This window comes from Piliocolobus tephrosceles, chromosome 10, assembly GCF_002776525.5.
Source record: "Piliocolobus tephrosceles isolate RC106 chromosome 10, ASM277652v3, whole genome shotgun sequence".
Taxonomy (NCBI): Eukaryota; Metazoa; Chordata; class Mammalia; order Primates; family Cercopithecidae; genus Piliocolobus; species Piliocolobus tephrosceles.
The window spans coordinates 15,896,226-15,910,081 of record NC_045443.1 but is presented as its reverse complement, the minus strand read 5'-3'; the positions used below and the strand labels follow the sequence as shown (position 1 = coordinate 15,910,081).

Below are 13,856 nucleotides of genomic sequence, written 5' to 3'. Positions count from 1 at the left end.
GTAGACACTATAGAAGGCTAAAAGTGAGATAACGTAAAATACTTTGCATGCTATACAGGAGTCATGAAAGGGAAGAGGTTTAAATATGTGCTGGGCATGCTCATATCCTACCAGGGTGTCATTTAAGTTAAGTCAATGAAAAAGCTGAGAAAATGACAGGAGCATAAATGGTCTACCACCAGTAGTTATTTACACTAAGAGGACTGGGAATGTTTTCCTGTTTACACTATATTCCCTTCCAAGAGCCTATGTGTATACATGTCTGTATGCATATTTTAGAAAGAAAAAGAATCTATATTATACCATTAGTCCAAGGCCATGTCTAAAATGTTTTGGTAATATGGATTAGTTAAGATAAATATTATTGTTTTCATTTATGTCACAGACCTATGTGTTTTCTTAGCAAATCAATTTTTGAGCCAGAGCAGATCAGAAAGGAAGCAGTTGTTTAGAGTTTCAAAACATCTGGAAAGTTATTCTGGCAATAGAGTCAAATCCACTAGCAAAACAGATGTTTTCCACTGTGGCGGGAAAATGCAACTTTCTTATATGTATTGCATATGGTTCAAAACCATTTCAGAAATAACACCCCACCTCTTAAAGGGCCTAGGGACCACAGTGCTCTCACGGATTCTGCCAATATAAGCATGGCCAAGGCCATATTAGGTGTTCAAATGGCAATGTTTTATAATAATCTTTTAATCTTGTGTTTTATGAAACAAAAGAAAAAAGTTTAAAAAGTCTAGGTTGCCTCTCCAAGCCCTCAGGTGAAAAGTTAGAGTTGGATTAAAGCCAGTTGGTAACCTCCGGCAGGACTTCTGGGAGCTAGCAGTGAGGAAGGACAGGAGGTCAGGAGAGAGAACTGCAGCCTGAGAGTTCTGGCTTTTTCTACCAGAAAAAGCAAAGAGAAGCTTCTTCCCACTAAACATTTGGAAAGAGTATCAGAAACTCTAGGAGACAAGACTTGTCAAAAACTCAAAAACTGTTGTGACCGGGAATGGAGGAAATTGATTCATTCAAAAACTCATTTAGGGAAAATGTTTCCTTTTACAGAAGACTTTCACATTCTCATATACAGAAGAATTTTAACTATTAGATGGTATAAAGCACATATTCTAGTTTTTTCTTAGCCCTTGTAAAAATAGAAGTAAATTTTTAATAAAAAGCATTTGCATCGGTCATTTGCCAATTAATTATTTTAAGCTAAAATGTTCCATAGCCTAAAAATTGAAGATTTTCCAATGGAAAATTTTCCTGGTTTAAAAATTAGGTTTTCAGCATTCTTGATTAACTAAGAAAAATAAAAATAAAAATAAGGAGAAATAGAAAAAGGAATGGCTTTTTAATTGTATTAAATAATGTAAAAATATGTTTTACCAACAGTAAGATGGAGGCAAGTATACTTGATCAAGCTAATTACATGGTTTGGAATCATCAGGGTGGTCAATATTTGAAAACGTTGCTCAACTATATAGAGAAGTACTTAGATTGTCCCAGATGCTGAGTATTCTAAAATATTTTATAGTTTCAAAAGCCCATCCTGTAAAGATAAAGGGTGCAAATCATTATTTCGATTTAGAGATATTGAGATTTCTGCTATTATTTCTAGAGAAGGATTGCCTGCTGTCACAAAATGTTTTCGATCTCTTTATAATGAGATGCCACTGTGGTATAGGCTACAATACTGACAAGAGATTATTTGTGCTCTGTTCATCTCAGCTTGGTACGTATGCCTGCCAAAATACGGTAACTACTATTATGAATGCTGGGATTTGGATTTACATGTGTCAGGGAAAATGTGAATTAAGTCAATTATTGATACTAGGCACATCTCATTTCCAACTTATTAATATTATAACCTGATCCTCTTACGATATCATCACCATTTCTGTTTACCCTCGTTCTTGTCTGAAGCTAGCTCATCAGGAATTTCAGAGAGAACGCCTTTGAACCTGAAACACTTTAATTATCACCTGGCTCTAGGGAATTGTGAGCTAGAAAGATACCATACTTTAGAGAAAAATATAAAGATCTTTCTATGAAGATTATTTGCATTTGTCTGAGAGATAATGCTATTCATCCATTGTATGGAGGAGTGCCCAGAATAGAAATGAACAAGGAGCAAAGATTTGCTAAGTGAGTAGCTCTCTAATTCCTTTTGAGACATGTCTTCTAAGTGTATGTTACTTTGTTTGAAGTATAGTGAATTTCCAAAACTGGGTATATACCAGTTTTGGTAGGTGCCAAAACACATCTGAAAGCTGGAAAAAATGAGTTCTATATTTTTTGCAGTCATCACTCCCCTTCTTATAGCCCTACTAGGGGATAATTGAAAACTGACGTATGAGTAGGAAAAGGAGAAACTGGAGATGGAAAAGTATGAAAAAAAATAGGAATACGTATAATTGAAGCAGGTGTGCTGAGAAAGGGCTTTGTGCAGTGATGTAGAGATAAAATGAGGCTCTGCGGTAATTTCTGGGATTGACATGCATCCACTGCTATTAGTCTATCTAGTTACTAGTCTATCCTTCTCTTTTGCTCATAGGAAGAGAAGGAGAAAAGAAAAAGTTCAGCATAAGTGAAAGATACCAGGTTAGGAGAAAGCTGAGGTGTTTCAAGGGATGTTTAGTAGACAGAAAATTGCAGAAAACACCTACGTGAGTGATTAGTTTAAGATGTATTGTGAAAGAAACACGGCTTTTTTATAACTGCCTCCACTTAACTATTTTTTCTTTGTGTGGAAAGAGGGACAGAGGCCAGAAAGGAAAAGGCAATGGAGAAAAAGAATATGAACCCAAGATGACTTTGATTCTTTCTTTCCTAACCTTAGACAGGAAAGCAGAAACATGTCATTAGGCCAAATCTAAAGACAATAAAAACTTTAGATTTCTCTTTAGGCCGAGAAATGGGACAGATCACCTTGGGAAAACATTAAAAGCTCATGAATTGAAAGGATATTAGACTAAATAGGTCTTTGGGTTTCTATTTAAACACCTCTTTAAAAGTGTAGTAAATGATTTTTTCCAACCAATTTTATCAAGTAAAATCTTCCATCTGGCTTCACTGAAAAAGAATTTCAAAGTTGTGGAATAGTAGACTCAGAGCTGGAAGGAATCTGTCTTTTTATCCAACCCCCTCGTTTTCCTTGAGCAAATTCTACAGTGTAATATAAACAGAATCTATCGAGCCCACATGCTCCAGACTTGCTCATTAAAAACACAAAACAGCTTCTGTCACTCCTGTGTTCCCTTCCAGCTACTAGTCAATCCTCTCTTCCTAGCTAAGCTCCTTGCAACAGCAGTTTACCTTTGCTCTCTCCACTTCCTCACCTTCCTTTCACCTTCCCAGGCCACAAAGCTGCCACTCCATTGAAATTGCCCACACTTAAATTCCCTCACAAAGCACACTCTTCCATCTGTGCAAATAAATGTTTTGAATTTATTTTTGAAGCAGGACAGTTGGGTTTCAATCTTGCCTCTCTCATTGATTTCCTGTGTCACCTTAGGCAGCTTCACCTCTCTGTGCCTCATTTTCTCATCTGTGAAGTGGGGGATAATAATAATCCTTACTTTACAGGATTGTCCTAAGAATTGACTCAATTAAACTATGTAACCTGGTCAAAACAGTGTCTGGCGTGTTAATAAAGTACATTTCGGACTGGGTGTGGTGACTGACACCTGTAATCCCAGCACTTTGAGAGGCTGAGGCAAGAGGATCTCTGGAGCCCAAGAGTTTGAGCTTGCAGTGAACTGTCATTCTGCCACTGCACTCCAACCTGGGTGACAGAGGAAGAGCCTGTCTCAAAAAATAAATAAAAAAGGCTGGGCACAGTGGCTTATGCCTATAATCCCAGCGCTTTGGGAAGCTGAGGCAGGCAGATCACCTGAGGTCAGGAGTTCGAGACCAGCCTGGCCAACATGGAGAAACCCCATCTCTACTTATACAAAATGTTAGGCAGGCATGGTGGCGCATGCCTGCAATTCCAGCTACTCGGGAGGCTGAGGCAGGAGAATCACTTGAACCCAGGAGGTGGAAGTTGCAGCGAGCTGAGATCATGCCATCGTACCCCAGCCTGGGCAACAAAAGCGAAACTCCATCTCAAACAAACAAACAGCAAACAATAAAACAAACAAAAATAAATAAAATGAAATAAAAAATATTTTGAATACTTAGATATCACTATCTTTCCTGCTACATTGGTAGTTTTACTGTTAACCAGTTCACTCCTTCCAAGGTCCCTTCCATTCCTCCCTCTTTCCTGCTTTACTTGGTTCAGTTTCCCTATGTATTTGAGTCTCTCCTACGGGCCAGGGCAATGGGACTAGTGAGCTGGACAGCACACTGCATGTTTTCATGGGGGCTTCAACCCATAGTTTTCATCTAATCACCCTAGTAGCTGCTGCTCCTCAGTTTTCTGTGGAGGCTCCTTTTCTTCTTTCTGCCTCTTGATTTCATTACATTTTGTCTTCTTATTCTAGTAGAACACTCTGAAGATGAAGATATCCATGCTATACCAAATCTGTCTTCTGTCTTGACTATTCTCCTAGGCCTACACTTTACACTACATCTTAGTTGTCTTCACCTGTTAAAAAGGCACTTCAATCCCAAGATCTCCAACACAGAATGGATTCTCCCCCCACTGCAGTCCCCTTGCCTGGTTTTACCCTGTAGCCAATGGCACTGCCACCCATCTGGACACCCATATCAGAATCCTCTTTCCCCTTTGACTCCTCCACATCAATCATATGACAATTTGGCTTGCTTCTCAAATGTGATCTCTCTTCTCTATTCTCATGGTTTTAGTTCAGGCCTTCATTATTTTTCTATTTCATGGTTCAATCTTAGTAGGTTTTATGTGTCCAGGAATTTATTCATTTCTTTTAGGTTTTACAACTTGTTGGCAGATAGTTGCTCATAATTGTCTCTAATTCTTTGCATTTCTGTGGTCTTAGTTGTTATGTTGCCTTGTTTGTTTCTGATTTTATTTCTTTGGGTCTTCTCTCTTTTTTTCTTTTCTTTTCTTTTTTTCTTTTTGAGACTGAGTCTTGCTCTGTTGCCAGGCTGGAGTGCAGTGGCACGATCTTGGCTCCCTGCAACCTCTGCCTCCCGGGTTCAAGCAATTCCCCTGCCTCAGCCTCCTGAATAACTGGGACTACAGTTGTGCTCCATCACTCCTGGCTAATTTTTTATATTTTTAGTAGAGATGGGATTTCGCCATGTTGACCAGGATGGTCTCAATCTCCTGACCTTGTGATCTGCCCACCTCGGCCTCCCAAAGTGCTGGGATTACAGGTGTCAGCTACTGTGCCTGACCTTTTTTTCTTAGTCTAGCCAAAAGTTTGTTGATTTTTTTTATCTTTTTAAAACACCATCTTTCTGTTTCATTGATTTTCTGTATTTTTTTGTCTCAATTTCATTTATTTCTGCTCTGACTTTTATATTTCTTTTCTTCTACTAATTTTGGTTTGGTTTGTTCTTGCTTTTGTAGTTCCTTGAGGTGTATATTTAGATTGTTTATTTGAAGTCTTTCTACATTTTTGATATAGGCATTTATTGCAATAAATTTCCCTTTTTCTACTGCTTTTGCTGTATTCCATAGATTTTGGTATGTTGTATTTCCATTTTCATTTGTTTCAAGAAATTTTAAAATTTCCCCCTTAATTTCTTCACTGACCCACCGGTCATTCAGGAGAACGCTGTTTGATTTTCATGTGTCTGTGTATTCTCTGAGGTTTCTCTTTTTATTGATTTCTAGTTTTATTTCACTGTGGTCAGAAAAGATACTTGATATGATTTCTACTTGTTTGAATTAGTTGAAACTTGTTTTTTGGCATGAGATATGGTCTATTCTGGAGAATGTTCCATGTGCTGATGAAAAATATGTGTATTCTGCAGCAGTTGGATGAAATGCTCTGTAAATATCAATTAGGTCTATTTGGTCTTGTGTGTAGTTTAACTCTGTTGATTTTCTGTGTGAATAATCTGTCCATTACTGAGAATGGAGAGTAAAATCCCCTACTTTTATCGTATTGCAGTGTATATCTCCTTTTTCATCTATTAATGTTTGCTTTATACAGTTGTGAGTTCTGGCATTGGGTGCACAGATATATAAATATATAAATATTATAAAATTGTTATATCCTGTTGCTGAAATGACCCTTTTATCATTATAATAACCTTTGTCTGTTTTTAAAGTCTTTGATTTCTAGTCTACTTTATCTAATTATAGCTACTGCTGCTTTTTTTGTTGTTGTTTCCAGTTGCATGAAATGATTTTTCCATTCCTTCACTTTTAGTCCATATGTGTCCATATAGGTGAAGTGGGTTTCTTGAAGGCAGCATAGAGTTGGGTCCTGTTTCTTTTTCCACCCAGTCACTCTATGCCTTTTGATTGGAGAATTGAGTCCATTTACATTTAATGTTAATGTTATTTCATCACCCAGGTATTAAGCCTGGGACCCATTGTTATTTTTCCTGATCCTCTCCCTCCTTCCACCCTCCACCCTCTGATAGGCCCCAGCATGTGTTGTTCCCCTCAATGTGTCTATGTGTTCTCATCATTTAGCTCTCACTTATAGGTGCAAGCATGTGGTATTTGTTTTTTATTCCTGGAACACCAGTAATTCCTGGATTTGGTCTGTTGAGGTAATTTTCTATATCTTGTGGGTGATCTTTATTCCTTTGCACTCTTTTTTTCTTCTTAATTCTTTGTGTACTTTCACATAGCCTGTCTTTAATGAGGGAGGTCTGAAAGAGGATATCCCATTAATATGGAAAGGATGGTTAGGGGTTTGTGTCTAGGGGAACCAACCTGTGGAATGTATCTCCTGTTGCATGGTGCTGCTGATTGGACACTCTGATTTAGCATTTTCTTTCTTTCTTTTTTGAGACAGAGTCTCGTTCTGTTGCCCAGGCTGAAGTGCAGTGGCACGATCTTGGCTCACTGCAAGCTCCACCACCCAGGTTCACACCATTCTCCTGCCTCAGCCTCCAAAGTAGCTGGGACTACAGGCACATGCCACCACACCTGACTAATTTTTGTATTTTTAGTAGAGACAGTGTTTCACCATGTTAGCCAGTATGGTCTCTATCTCCTGACCTCGTGATCCTCCTGCCTTGGCCTCCCAAAGTGCTGGGATTATAGGCATGAGCCACCGCACTCAGCCTTGGCATTTTCTTTGGCCAAGTTACAGAGCAGAGTTTCCAGGGCTGGGGATGGTAGTTCCTTTTCCTTTCCTTGTGTCTGGCAGCCTTCAGGGATATTTCTACCTATAGCACCTGGTATGCTTCCTGTGGTTTGAGGCAGGGACAGGTTTCCTGCTAGGGAACCCAGGATGGTGGAGAAGCTTGTTGCCCACCTTTATCTCACTTTTTCCAGTGTAGAAACCATGAGTAAGGGAGGTTTTCCACACTTTTGATGCCAGGAAGGAGGAAGCATGTGCTGGATATGGAAGTCTGATTTTCTTACTCTCTGCTCAAAGTTGTTTCACTTTTCTGTGGTCTCAGGAACTATCTCCTCCTCATATTTGAGTTCTATGTATTGCTAGTGATAATCTCAGCACTATATATTTGTTTTTGGTTTTCTGTGGGGTTGGGGCGGGGAAGGGGCTAAAGCCATTTTGGAGCCCTATTTTTCTCTTTATAGAAGACTAGCCTTTGAGGTTTCTCTACTTCCTATCTTCCATTCCATCAATCCATCTAATCTAATACACTTTCTTTTTTCCCCCTCCAAATAGTTTTAGTGAATGGTAGTACTGTACCACATGGTATACCAGTTCAGTGTGAGAATTTTCTAATAAATCTTTTCTAACTGATACCTAAAACTGCTTCCTTTTATATCATCCAAAGGTCCATCCCAAGCTGAGGGAAGAGAAGCCTGGGTTCTAAGTTTCTTGGACGACATTTCCAAGACAATGTGCTCTCTCTTTATAAGGAGAGGGTGACAGAGAGAGACCAAATTTTAGCCTCAAAGAAAGAAGGATTACCAGGTAATAAATATACTGCTCCATCTTTCTCATGAGGCCTGCCGACCCTTAAAAAGGAACTACATCCTTAACCCACAGCTATTTTTCGAAGTGGCAGTGGCTCACAGTATTTCTTGCAGTGGAGGGCCCTGGACTCCTTCTGGAACCTCTACCACCAGCAGTAGTGGGTCAGGGCATGGTTGGCCTTGGCCATCTTGTGCATGTCATGTTTCCTCTTGATCACTGAGCCCTGGTTGCAAAAAGCCTCCAGCTTCTCTGGGTGGCATCAGAATCCCCTGGTGCCACTTAGTGATCAGCCTTTATGGCCAGGAAGTGGTGACATTGGTAGGGTAAGGATGTAGGGATCCAGGAGAAATGGCCTCCCTTGAAGGTGGGTACCAGTCCAATCACAGGCTCATAGTTTTTCACTGCTTAGTGGAAGACAGAGTAGGGCAGGAGTTCCCAACCCACAGGCCACCGACACGTGGTAGGTTCATGGGCTGTTAGAAACCAGGCCACACAGCAGGAGGTGAGTGGTGAGCAAGCAAGGTGAAAAAGCCAGCAATACCATCTGAGCTCCGCCTCCTGTCAGATCAGCAGCAGCATTAGATTCTCATAGGAGCATGAATCCTATTGTGAACTGCACATGCAGGAATCTAGGTTGCACACTCCTTATGATAATCCAATGCCTGATGAAATAATCAATCTCTTCTACCCCTCTCCCATCAACCACCTCTCCCATTAACCCCTCTCCCCTGTCTGTGGAAACCAGTTTCTGGTGCCAAAACGGTTGGGGACCACTGGTATAGGGGTTGCGTTCAATAGTTGGCTGTTCCCCTGCAGAAGCATCATGGTACTTCTCATAGCTTCTAGAACATGAGTCATGCAGGATCTGGCTAGTACTTTGTTTTCTCCCTTTGTCATCATACTGGTTAATTTACTGATTATGGGGTCTTCAAACACAGAGCTTGTTAACATTGTTGGAGCAGCTTTTATGGGCTGAGTCTCCTTGAGTTCCTGATCATTCTTCTCCTCCTCAGTTACTTTAGCCACTGGCTTGCCATAATGTTCCTTGTCAATCAAGGGATCTCTGAATTCAGGACCCTAGCAACTCCACCTCACCTGAGTTAGCCCTAGAAGCTGCAAGACAGTCCACGGCACACCTAGCTCCAGGCCTGCCCCCTTACACACTTTTTCTTTTTTTGAGACTGAGTCTTGCTCTGTCACCCAGGCTGGAATGCAGTGATGCGATCTTGGTTCACTGCAAGCTCTACTTCCCGGATTCCTGCCATTCTTCTGCCTCAGCCTCCCGAGTAGCTGGGACTACAGGTGCCTGCCACCACGCCTGGCGAATTTCTTGTACTTTTAGTAGAGACGGGGTTTCACTGTGTTAGCCAGGATGATCTCGATCTCCTGACTTCATGATCCTCCCGACTCAGCCTCCCAAAGTGCTGGGATTACAGGCGTAAGCCACCATGCCTGGCCCCCTTACACACTTTCTAAAGCACAATCCTGTTTATTAATTCAACCATGTATTCACTCATTCACTCATTTATTTAATAACATGTAATATAAACACACTGTGTGCCAGGAATTGATTATTTTATTTCCCTCTTTAAGTTCCTTTAACGGTCCCTTGACTCCTTGTTATTTGTGCCTATGTACGTTCTGTGTTCCTGCCTCTACCTCCTGCCCATTCCCTTGATAAACTGCTACATGTTCTTCATAACTCAGCTCAAATTTCTCCTTATTCATTCATTAAACTCTGCCCAGCACTGGGGACATATAGCAATAAACAAAACTGACAGATATCCCTGCTCTCACAGAATTTACATGAGGGAAACAGACAATAAATAATTCAACGAGTTCTTCAGATTGTAATAGCTGCTGTGATAAAAAAGCAATGTAATGCAATAGGGGGAGAGAGAGAGTGAGCGTGTGTGTGTGTGTGTGTGTGTGTGTGTGTGTGTGTGTGTGTTTAGGCAGGGTAGGGGTATAGTTTAAATAGGGTGGTTGGTAATTGAAATCTTTTCTGATGAGGTAGCACTTGAGCTGGGAACTGAATGAAGTGAGTGAGCCATGTAGCAATCTGGAAGAAGAGCGCTCTAGGGCAAGAGCAGAGCAAGTGCTAAGGCGCCGTGGCCGATGCATGTCAGAGTGCTGGAGGAGGAACATGGAAGTTGGAAGCCATTCAGTGAAAGGAAGCACAGCAAGTCTCTGTGATGTCACCCCTGGTTTTGCACAGCAGCATCAGGCACTCATTTCCCTGTGCTCAGGTCGCGCCTGGTATTAAATTGTACTGGTATGACATGGTATATGGTTGTCGTTATTTGTTTATGTCTATCTAATTGCTAACAACACTGCATGCCCTGAAGGGTGGGGACCATTTTGTACTCTTTTTTTTTTTTTTTTTTTTTTGTATCCCCAGGGCCCATCCCTGTGCTTGTCAGGTACTTGGACCTTTGCTAAATGGGTGAGTCAGAGGCCCTCAAGATGCTTTCTTACGCTTGAGTCACCTGATTGGGTTTCTTTGTTCTTACTTCTCCCGTACTCTTCTGGAGTAGGGCTTTCATTACCTCTTTCTCTTAACACTTGGTATTGATGTTTGACCAGCATTGGCTACTTCCCTCCGGGAACCTTGAGTCTTGGACATTCCTGTGTTGATTCCATTTGTGACCCTGTACTCCTCCTCAAAAAAAAAAAAAGAAATTTTTTTTTTGAGATGGAGTCTCGTGCTGTTGCCCAGGCTGGAGTGCAGTGGTGCGATCTTGGCTCACTGCAAGCTCTGCCTCCCGGGTTCACGCCATTCTCCTGCCTCAGCCTCTCGAGTAGCCAGGACTACAGGTGCCCGCCACCTCGCCCGGCTAATTTTCTGTATTTTTTTTAGTAGAGACGGGGTTTCACCGTGTTAGCCAGGATGGTCTCGATCTCCTGACCTTGTGATCTGTCCGCCTCGGCCCCCCAAAGTGCTGGGATTACAGGCGTGAGCCTCTGCGCCCGGCCTCCTCAGATTTCTTATGTGTTGCAATGATAAGTATGGCCTGTGTGGGCATTGCCACTAAGGGCTCTACATGTTGGAGCTGTGGAAAGGCTCATACTGACAGCAGTAATAAAGGAGGATAAATACAGAAGGCAGGGGCAGAATATGGAAGGACTTGCAAGTTGAGCGATAATAAAAATGTTGGCAATTGACTGTTATTGTTTACAAAAGTCATGCTGAGATTCTACTTTTAATATTTTACAAATACTTCACTATTTATTGTCATAACCTTTTTTTTTGTGCTAGAGTGAATACATTTAAAACTTTAGCTTATTTTTCTATGACCAAAATGTCATATATGCATATATTATAATAATATGGTTTTATAAGATCCTGAAAATAGATGACATCTATAAAATGAGAAAACGTATCTCTCTCTTTTTTTCTCTCTCTTTTTTTCTTAGAGCAGGGAGTGGCGGGTTGTTTTTAAAGATAAGTATCTCAAAAATTACAAATACAGGTGCAAATCACTAGCAAACCAAAAAGCCCCTAAATTGTTGAAATAGGTTTTATCATGAATATGAGCAAAGTTTATGTATCTTATTACAAAACAATTTTGGGCTTCTTACTAAAACCTACTTACTCTAATTTCATACATAATTACAATGTTGCTATCTATTTCATTAAGTCACAGCAGATTAATAGTAATAAATTAACAGGACAGGAAAGGTGGTAGAGGAAATCATAGCAACAAAACAGATGGAAGGATGCCAGATTGCATAGAGGCAGGAAGACTTAGAGAAACACACCTCGAGTCCTCAAAATGGTAGCCATGACCTCTACACCCAAGACAACACAACTCAGGCACCCTTTCAGTCACTGCTATATAAGTATGTAGTGACTTATCTGCAGTGCCACATCAAAAGACTCTTTTTTTTTTTAAGTTTGTTTGTTTGGGTTGTTTGTTTTCAAATTCCATTTGGTAGCAAAGCCTAACTTGTACTTGTTTGGCAGCAAATCTTATCTGAACTGATGTGAGGCAACTTAGGAAGTTCATTCTAATTTGTGGGAATATGTTTTGCTGCAGAAATAAAGTGTTAATTACAGACCTTATTTGGGGTGGGATGAATATATGGTATAAGCACCATGTTCCCTTTACAAAATTAAAAACATCTGGTTGCAAGGGTTTTGGTTAAAGGTTGTGTACCTCTGTAGTACAGTCATGAATGTCCAGAATGATGAGTGTGGTTCATAAGATCAGAAATGCATCCTTTGGCCAGGTGCAGTGACTCATGCCTGTAATCCCAGCACTTTGGGAGGCCGAGGCAGGCAGGCCTCTTGAGGTCAGGAGTTTGAGACCAGCCTGGCCAGTATGGCAAAACCCCATCTCTGCTAAAAATACAAAAATCAGTCATGCATGGTGGCACACGCTTGTAATCCCAGTTACTTGGGAGGCTGAGGCAGGAAAATCGCTTGAGCCCAGGAGGCAGAGGTTGCAGTGAGCCAAGATTGTGCCACGGCACTCCAGCCTGGATGGCAATGTGAGACTCTATCAGGACGAAACAAAAGGAAAGGAAAAGGAAAAGGAAAAGGAAATGGGAAGGGGAAGGGGAAAGGGAAAGGAAGAAGGAAGGGAGGAAGGGAGGAAAGAAAGAAATGCATCCTTCATACGATAAAGTGAAGAAAATTCTTTGAAAGCTTTGCATTTACAAAGTGTTCATTAAAGTGATACGAAACTTAGTGTTTTTGGAAAGCCAACAAGTGTGTACAGTACACTTTAGAGATTCTCTCCTTCTTTCTCTGTGTGTGTGTTGGGGGTTGTGTACGTGTTTCTGAGTCCTTTAAGATGAAGTTACATTTAAAATCTGTGGGATATATTTGCTCTTGCCTTGCCCAAATTGGGATTTCTTAGCAACCAATGAATTTTTGATTAAAAAACCAAAGCAAAAACGAAACTGGGATTTCTGTGCTGTGATCAGGAACATGATCTTTAAGGTTGTTGGAGTTACCTTGAGTACAAGTGATCTCAGTGAGATAGCTATTGATAAATGTGAATTTGCATTTTAAAACTTTCCAAATTCATAATAGGAGTTTTCTTTTGTTTTATTTTCCCCACTGAGGATTCTGCTGTTAAGGAAGAAGAAAGTTTGGGTGCCAACTAAAGGAAACAGTGTCTGTGTTTGCAATGCCAATGAGCTTACCCAGGGGGAATTGTTAAATAGCCTAACGATTATTCTAGCTCAGCAATCCTAAAGATACAAAAATGCAACTTTGGACATTAAGGATGGGAGTTTTAAAAATCTGCCCAGGTTCTAGCAGGAGTAAATAATTGAGAAACATGAAAAATCCACACTGAATAATAAAATATTACTAAGTTAAATTTTCTCTGCTACAAAATAATACACATCCATGGCTTAAAATTCAATTATAGAAATAAATTAACTGAAATAGTGAAAGTGACTCCTATTACACTGTCACCTCGCTTCCATAAAAATACTGGTAGAATGTTGGCTTCTATTTATTTGTTATTCTTTTTTACATAAGTTAATTCATACCACATAATTTATTGCAACATGCGGTCTCCCCCTACCTTAATGGATATATATCTTGCTGTCTATCCTAGCTAGTAGTTAATGTCACCACCTCATTTTCAATTGTATAGTAGAATTCCATTTCAAAACTCTACTATAATTTTAAACAGATAGTTTTTTGAAGGTTTTTTCCCCCTATGGTTATTTTACTTTCTTCCCTTTTCATTGTCATCTGTTTTTTTTTTCCCTTAGGCACAAGTAGGAAAATAAAAAGCCTAGATCTGATTAGAAAAAGCTGTAAATAGTGAGATAAATGCTGTTTGTAAATGGCAGATTTCCAGTTCTGCAGAACAAACAGCACCATTCTCTCAAAAAGATAAA

The 13,856-nt window shown here is 40.2% G+C and overlaps 1 pseudogene; it reads right to left on the bottom strand.

The window, feature by feature from the left end:
- Positions 1-8,133: 8,133 nt before the first annotated feature.
- On the bottom strand, positions 8,134-10,580 carry LOC111552098 (annotated as a pseudogene).
- Positions 10,581-13,856: the final 3,276 nt, after the last annotated feature.